General features: G+C 36.9%; 1 protein-coding gene across 4 annotated transcripts in view; it reads right to left on the bottom strand.

Annotated features, from left to right (window-relative positions):
* Ptbp2 (polypyrimidine tract binding protein 2) overlaps positions 1-8500 on the bottom strand; it is a 71954-nt gene that overhangs the window by 52112 nt on the left and 11342 nt on the right. The gene's annotated exons all lie outside the window — the stretch shown is intronic.

The raw sequence follows: 8500 nt of genomic DNA, 5'->3' as shown, positions 1-8500 counted from the left end.
GTGTATCTTTATATAGATGGGTATTAATATTTAAAATAAATCATTTAAAAGAACTCATCAATATAAAGTCAAACACAAAAATCAAAATGGAAAAAAATAGACAAAGATAACTTATCAAAGCATTACAAGTCCTCAAAATCCCAAATAACCATGAAATGTGCAGCAATTTGTATTGAAACTCAAAGTATATGACAAGATAAATTCCAAGACCCATGTCATCTCCTGTAACTATTTTTAAGCTCTTCTACTCATTAGGCTCAAATTCTCAAAGAAACACAAGTAGAAGAAAATAAAGGCAAAGTTTCAAGCCATCCGTATTAATACAATATTTTTATCAAGTCTAATTTCCTGTTGAGGCTTATAGTACCTGGCAGAGCAGTTATGCCTTATAAGGATATGATGAGCAGAATTAGGTACGCTAAGGGATTTTCAACACGACATCTCTAAAATCAGCATCAGACCTAAAAACTTGACAATGTTTTCAGGTCTGTCCATTTTACCTACTAGATAAGAAATTCTGAGAATGGGGTCCTAGCAAGCAATTTCAACAAGATCTCCAAGTACAGTGCTAAAACATTAGTTTATCATCAATAACAAAAAAGATAATGTTGCCCAGTTTTATGCTTACAGAAGTATTCAATATAGCTGGGCGTGGTGGCGCACAATTCCAGCACTCAGCCAGCTGGGGCTTCAGGGAGACCTTGTCTCAAAAATAAAAAAATAATAAAAAAGCTCTAGAGATCAGCTTCTAGTTATCAACTATGAATTGTATTTAACTCTTCTCAGTTTTAAATTTTCATTAGAAAATAAGGCTAACACCTGCATCGTGGTCCTTTAAATTAAATGTGATTAAAAAAATGCAGTGATTACCAAAGTGGCCCATAGTAGTGGTATTCATTATAATATTCACAAGTGTCAATCGATCAACTGTAAGGCTTACACATATCTGTTAATTAATGCTACAGTTTAAACAAGTGACTCTGAAGGTCCATGTAAATAAAGGCTTTAGAGGTGGTAGAATATTTAAGAACTCAGGTTTAACAGGAAATTTTCCCAGTCACTGGAGGCATGAACCTGGGGGAGAAACTAAGATCCCACACCCTTTCTTTGCTTTTTCAACCCCCAACTATGAAGTGAATTAGCCCTCTGGTATTGGGTACTCCTGCAATGCTGCACTGTCCCATCACAATCTAAAAAGAATGGGCTTATTAACTGATAATGGACTGAAATCTCCATAACTATGACTCTTGTATTTAAAATAAACCTCTCCAAAGGGCATACATAGTGAGCTCTATCTACAGTCCCAGAACTGGGAAGGCTGAGGCAGGAGAATCATGCACTCCTTGTTCCCAGCCTGAGCTACATCATGACACTATCTCAAGAAAGAAGGGGAAAGAAATACTTTCTGTTTTAAGTTAATCTGACAAATCTGTTACAGAAGCAGAAAGCTCCTAATGGTGAATACAGTTTATTACTATTAACGCCTGCAACTTAACTATAGTCCCCTTTGAGAGAGAAGGATGTTCCAATATCCCCAACAGATGCCTGAAGGCTTGAATAGTACCAAACCCTGCTTTCACAGTTCTTCTATATGCTCTGCAGCATTACTATAAAGTACCAGAGCTAGTCTGTCGTTTCAGATTTTATCCCTTGCTTCCTCGTTGGCATCACTGCTCAGGATCTTTGCAGTCATTAAGCAAAATAAATGTTAACCTGAACATAAGTACCACAAGAATCAATCTGTTGTCTATCATCTGAGGTGGCTACTAAGTGAAGAATGGGCAGATAACATACAGAGCACAGATATACCCAACAGAGGGTTGACTCATGTTCCCAGTCAAGACAGTATGGTGTTACACCACATTAGTCAAGATAGCACACAATTTTATTTAGCTTTTATTTCTTTAAAGTAAGTGAGCAAGTAATCAAAATGTATTTTATCAAGCAAAAAGATATTACAAGAGAGAAAGCAAAAGCACGAAGCACACCCTCTTAGAATCAAGGGCAGATCCAAAAACGGGGTAAGAGCCAGCACACAGTTTTACACTGATGCTTGAATAGTCCCTTAATATTTTCCAAAGATAACCAAAGATAACCAAAGATAAATGAAACTATAAAGGGAAGATCAATATATTTGGGAAAAGCTTTGCTCTTGGATCAAACAACTGAAATCAAATCACTACATACACAAAATCGACCTCCAACTATAGGACGGGAAAATTCCCTACAGAGAATAAAACCAGTCCTCTATATATAACAGAATTTCTTATCAGATTCTAAAAGCAAAAGGGGGAAAAGAAAAAATACGTGAGGAAAAGAACTGATGAAACCCTAGTGCTTTACCTGAAAAGAGCCAGAGCCCCTTTCAAAGGCTTAGTTCTCTAAACATTATAACCCCCTCCACGCCTCACTTTCCAAAAGTAAACACTGACATCTTTCCAAATGTAGGATACCAGTGTATCCTATAACTGTTTCTTACTTGCAAATGAAAATTCTTCCACCCTGTGGACTATAATTCTGGAATGTGATACGTGTGAAATCTTGGGTCTACTAAACAAAATGAAAGCATCTAATTCTAACTCTGCATGCAGAATGCTCTTTTCCTCCACTGCAAAGATCTTCATGTATGGTGAGGTCTTTTTGAGTTCTTAAATTTTTATGAGGCAGTCATTGTTCATTTTATTTCATACCTGCTGTTGAGAGTACATTTAACATGTATCACAATTGAGTCAAAATAATTATCAAATTATTCACAATTTTGAGAATGGGTAAAAAATACTGAAGAATATTTGTATAGACTACATTCTATAAAAATTATGCTTGCCTTTTCACTGAGTAAAAAGTTTACCACTTTTATGATCAAGAGAGGTGATTCTACAATACTGGTAAATGTTAAAATTACCACATTGAGAGGACAGTTTTGCGTGAAGTATTAATTAATGGCACTGCACAATATGGGTGCACTTACTTTATTAAAGGCTGCTGAAAGATGTCTCTTGGTAAACAGTGTGATTATGGAAACTTTTCCATCTATGTAGTACCAATGATTATTTAGGAAAAAACAAAAACAAAAACAAAAACAAAAAAGTATCCCACAGAGCTAGGCATGGTGGCACATGCCTTTGATCCCAGCACTGGGGAGGTGCCTCTCCTGAGATCTAGCCCAGCCAGGGGTACATAATGAGACCTGATCTCAAAACCAAATAAAATAACAAAGCAAGCAAACAAACAAACAAACAAAAACTATCCCACAGAAATAATTAGGAAAATACTCAAAAGAGAATTAAATTTTATTTCAACCAGAAGATGAAGCAAAATTTTAAAATGCAAGAGTAGAGTAGAAGCCATTTGGCATTAATTTCAAAGATATAAATTTGATTTTTTTTTCTGTTACTGAATATTCTTCTCCTTCTAATAAGCCAATCCAACAATTTTCTATCACTCCTAGGCAGAAGAGTTGCTAGGTCTGCCAAGAAGGCAAGCAAAACCTGGAAGCTCAAGTTCAGAGTCCAGAGGCTCTGCTAGAATTCAAGACTTACAACTAGCCAAACAGTACCTGAAGATGCCAGCCTAGGAAAACATGACACGGGGCAAAGACAAAACTAACAAGTTCCTGAGGCAAACTAGATTCATAGAAAAGGAAGATACACATCCTTGTCACCAGGGGGAAGGAGGTGAACAGGTAGAGTACTAACTACTTAGCAAAAGCTAGGAAAGCACTTCCTCATACAACCAATAAAAATACACAAAACAGCGACACATGAAATAGAATCAATAAAGTCAAAAGTTAAAATTTCTAAAACTGACAACAAAATAGACAAACCAGCAGGCAGAATAACCAAGAAGAAAAAAGAAAACTACACAGTTACACATCATCAACCAGGCACAGCTAAGAACAAAAGTAGAGGGATTAGCAATACAAGATGGAAGAAATTTGGCTCACTGAAGCCATTTTCTTACACCAGAGGAACTTCTATGAGAAAAACTTTTTAAAATATATTTTAGTTATTATTTTTATTTTACGTGTATGAGTGTACTGCCTGCATGTATGTGAGTGCACCTGTGTCGTGCAATGCCACGGAGGTCAGAAGAGGGCTTCAGATTCCCCTGGAACTGGAGTTAAGGACAGTTTGTTAGCGGCCATGGGGGTGCTGGGAATCGAACCCAGGTCCTCTGCAAGAGCAATCAGTGCTCTTAACTGTTGAGCCATCTCTCTAGCCCTGAGAAAAACTTTTAAACAAATTGTATTTATTAATTTATTATTACTGGGGGGGGGGTAAGCCATATCCAATATACAAGGATTTTTCAGATAAATTTAAAACTTTAAAACTTTCTAGTCAGGGCTAGAAAGGGCTCAGTGCTTAAGAGCACCAGCTGCTCTTGCAGAGGACCCAGGCTTGATTCCCAGCACCCACATGGCAGCTAACAACCACCTGTACCTCCAGTTCCAGGAGATAAGATACTCTCTTCTTACCTCTGTGGACACGGCACAACACAGGTGCACTTACATACATGCAGGCAATACACTCATACGCTTAAAATAAAATAATAAAATATTTTATAAAAACCTTTGTAGTCACATCTCTATGTAAAAAACTATTACAACAATTAAAGTTTAAAAGCTATTAGAAGTTTGTACGCTATTGTGAAAGATATACATATAAATACACACACACACACGATCTTCATCTCCATTTCCTGATTTTAAAAACCTCTGAAAATCCTTATAAAAATGATACCTTTTCCTTTTGGTGTGTTAAGTTCAGGACGGGGGGGAGGGGGGTCACCGGAAGACAACCAAGGATGAAAAGGGGTAGGGGATAAGGGTTAAGCTGATCTCCAATGACCAATGATCAATCATGTCTATGTAATGAAGCCACTACTAAAACACAAAAGGATCATCCCAGCTTCCAAGCAGCTTAACATGTACTGGTTCCTGGGGGTGGCACAGCTGGAGAAGCTCTGTATCTCTTCTACCATATCTCACCTTGAGAATCTCTTTATCCTATGTTTTATAAAACTCCTTTCTAATAAACGAGTAAATGTGTGTGTTTGAGTCCTTTGCTTTAGTAAATTAACTGAAGGCAGTTGTGAGAACCAGACATTCAGAATCAACATGAAACTCCTGAGGAATCCTGACTGTGATGCCAAAATGGAAATTTGAGGACTGGCCCCTCAACTTGTAGAATCTGAAGCCTTATTTATACAGGTAAACAACGTCAGAATAAAATTGCAGGACATTTGGTTGGACACCCTGGCTGGTATCTGCTACCACAGAATTCATTGCTTGTTTGCTGATAGGGAGAAACCTTCAAAACTTTTGGAGTCAGATTTCTCGGATGACTATTGCTAGATACAGCAAAGGAGAAGAAAAGCAGTTTTTCAAACAGATTGTTATAAGGGCTTTCAACAATCAACCAATAGCATCCAGAACAAGGAAAATTTTAAATGTGTAAGGAATGGGCTCATATAGTTTTAACCAGCATGCAAACAACTGAACATGTGGCCATATTAAAATGCTGTATTTATAAAATTAGTAGTACTCATCAAAAGAGCAAAAAGTGACAGCTACAAATGGGAAAAAAAATATTAGGAACATCAACAGCCAACGAAATTAGTAGGCACAATATATTTAAACTATAAAATCAGAAAAACAGATTTTTTTTTAATTAAGCAAAAGACACATATACAGATTTTGTAAGATTTCATAAGGAGAAATACCAAAAATGAAAACACAAAAAACAATGTGCACCTCATCAGTAATGCAGGAAATACAACAACCAAAGAATCACAACATTCCAGATTACCAAAAATTCAGAAATTAAGGCAGGACGTGGTGGCGCATACCTTTAATCCCAGCACTCAGGATGCAGAGGCAGGCAGATCTCTGTGAGTTCGAGGCCAGCCTGGTCTATATACTGAGTTCCAGGCCATCTGGGGCTACCAGGGAGACCTTGCCTCAAAAAAGACAAAAAAAAAAAATTCAGAAATTAAATAAAGAACCAAGAACAATTAGATACATGACACTTCTGAGAATGAAATGCTGAAAAATAATCTACTGCTGTCTGGTAAAGTTTAACATACTCAGCTGCCAGCAATATATATCCTTAGGCATACACTCAAATAATGCCACAGCTATACCAATGCTGTGCAAAGCAGCATTGTTCACGGTTAAAACTTTATCCCAAATATCCACAAAGAAATAAACTGAGTATTTTCACAGAGTGCTCTCAACAATATTATGCAACTACACATAATAATTGCACTAATTTATTAAAATCATTATTGAATCAAAAGAGAAGTCATAGCCACAGTCAGGTACAATGGCTTACACTACTAATCCCAACACTTTGGGGGCTGAAGCAGAAGGACTGCGGCTAACCTGGGGTATACAGTGAGGGCCAACGGAGCCTAGACTAGAGAGTAAGACCTGTCTCAAAAAAAACAAAAACAGACACAAATTATAGAAGACATTATTTGAGTACACTATTTTCATAAAATGTACTATACTTGTGTACATGTGTACATAAACACACACACACACACACACACACACACACACACACACAACTACAACTCCTAAGTGTCTGATGGGAATTTGTTTTAGGATCAAGGATACTAAAATATATGAACACTCATGTCCTGTGTATGAAATAGATTTGCTTGTAACCTGCACACTTCTTCCAAAGTAAATACTAAATCTCTAAATTACTTATAATACCTAATACAATATAAATAGTATATAAACACCAGATATATTGCATTGTTTAGGAAATTTTAAAAATCTGCACACATTTAATGCAGAAACAATTCTGGGGGCAGGATCTTCAACCCAAGAGTGCTTAGAACAGAACAGTCAATGAACATAGAAAGCCAAAATGTGGGTTTTTTTCACTTACATGAGAAACCCACAATGGAAAAAGAAAAAAAAGAAAAAAAAAAAAAAACAACTACAGAAGACACTGTGGCAGGAATATAGAGACAGAGGAAAAGCAAAGAGCTGTGCACTTAATTTGGTAACATTCAAGTTTCTTGTTTAAATGGTAGATTAATGGTTACCAAATTCTTAGAAAAAGTTTAACAGAAGATTCCAGGAGGAAACAAGGAAAAGGTACCAAGGTGAGTTGTCACCCCAAACAAGTCACTTTTGTGAAAGAACATAAAAATTAAGTAAGAAATAACTACAACACACTACAATCAACATGGTATATTAAGACACCATCCTAGGCTAGGGATATGACTCAGCAAGTAAAACCACAAGCCTGAAGAGCAGAGTTCATATTCCCAAGACAGATGTGTGGGCACTCATCTGTAATCCCAGTACTCCGGTGGAAGACAAGAGACAGGAGAACAGCCCTGAAATGTCTGAGCTGGCTAACCTGGAGTGCTGCAGAAACGAGACTGTCTCAACAAGGTGGAAGGCAAGGAACTCTGAAGGTTGTCCACTGACCCCCACATGCACACCACAGTGTACTCGGGCCCACACTCAAAAACACAAAGTAAAACCTTAAAAGCTATCACAAAGTTATTTCATAAGCAACAGATATAACTTGATACTACATAAAATGCCTCATTCTAGCCATCACTCCTACTTAGATAAGACTTCTTTTTTAAAGATTTATTATTTCGTGTACGTGTGTGTGTGTGCGCGCATGTGTGTGCGCATGCACACCTGTGTATGTGCCATGTGCGCACAGGTACCCTGAGAGTCCAGAAGAGGGTGTGGAATCCCTTGGAGCTGGAGTTACAGGTGGTTGTGAGCTGTCCAATATGAATCCTGGGAACTGAACTCACTTGCTTTGTAAGAGTAGCAAGTGCTCTAACTGCTTAACTACCTGTCCAGCCACAAGACTTATCTTTTTAAAAGACACTATATACTCAGTATTATAGAACAGGAATATGCATCTGATGAAAATATGGATCATACTCTTTTTGACCAGATAGCCCTGACACTGGAAGGGGGTGGGGGGAGAACAAGAAAACAAAAAAAGCAGAAAGTTCAAGATGGTAGACTACAGCGCACATAAAAATCTGTTTCCTTCCAACAGCTACACATCATTCTAATACCAATTTGCTCAATCATTCTATTTAAATGTCCATGAAATTCATAAAAACATATAATCCACTACAATATGAATACAATAAATTCCGTACTTGGCCAAACACAGTAAGATGCTTTTAATAAAAAGAATGGAAAAGAAAAATAGGATCAAGTTCAATTTTTTTAGTTTAATCAGATAAAATTTTAAAATAAATCACTGAATCAAAAAGGAAATCTAAACTTCAAATACAGACTTTTTAAAAATTAAAGACTTGTTATCCTGCACAAAGGCATACAAGTCAGAGAGGTTCTTGGTAGAAGTAGATTTCATAATCCAAAAAGTATGTTTATTTAACCCTGCCCACAGTAAATACAAATCCCAACTATCACCTCTCACCTATCAGACTAGCAAAACTTGCAATTTTCTTCCTCAAAAAAAAAAAAAGAACAGTGGTACAC

Source organism: Nannospalax galili, unplaced genomic scaffold (genome assembly GCF_000622305.1).
Source record: "Nannospalax galili isolate Female #2095 unplaced genomic scaffold, S.galili_v1.0 scaffold255, whole genome shotgun sequence".
Taxonomy (NCBI): domain Eukaryota; kingdom Metazoa; phylum Chordata; class Mammalia; order Rodentia; family Spalacidae; genus Nannospalax; species Nannospalax galili.
Note: the sequence above shows the minus strand (reverse complement) of the source record. Positions and strands in the feature narration are given on the sequence as shown.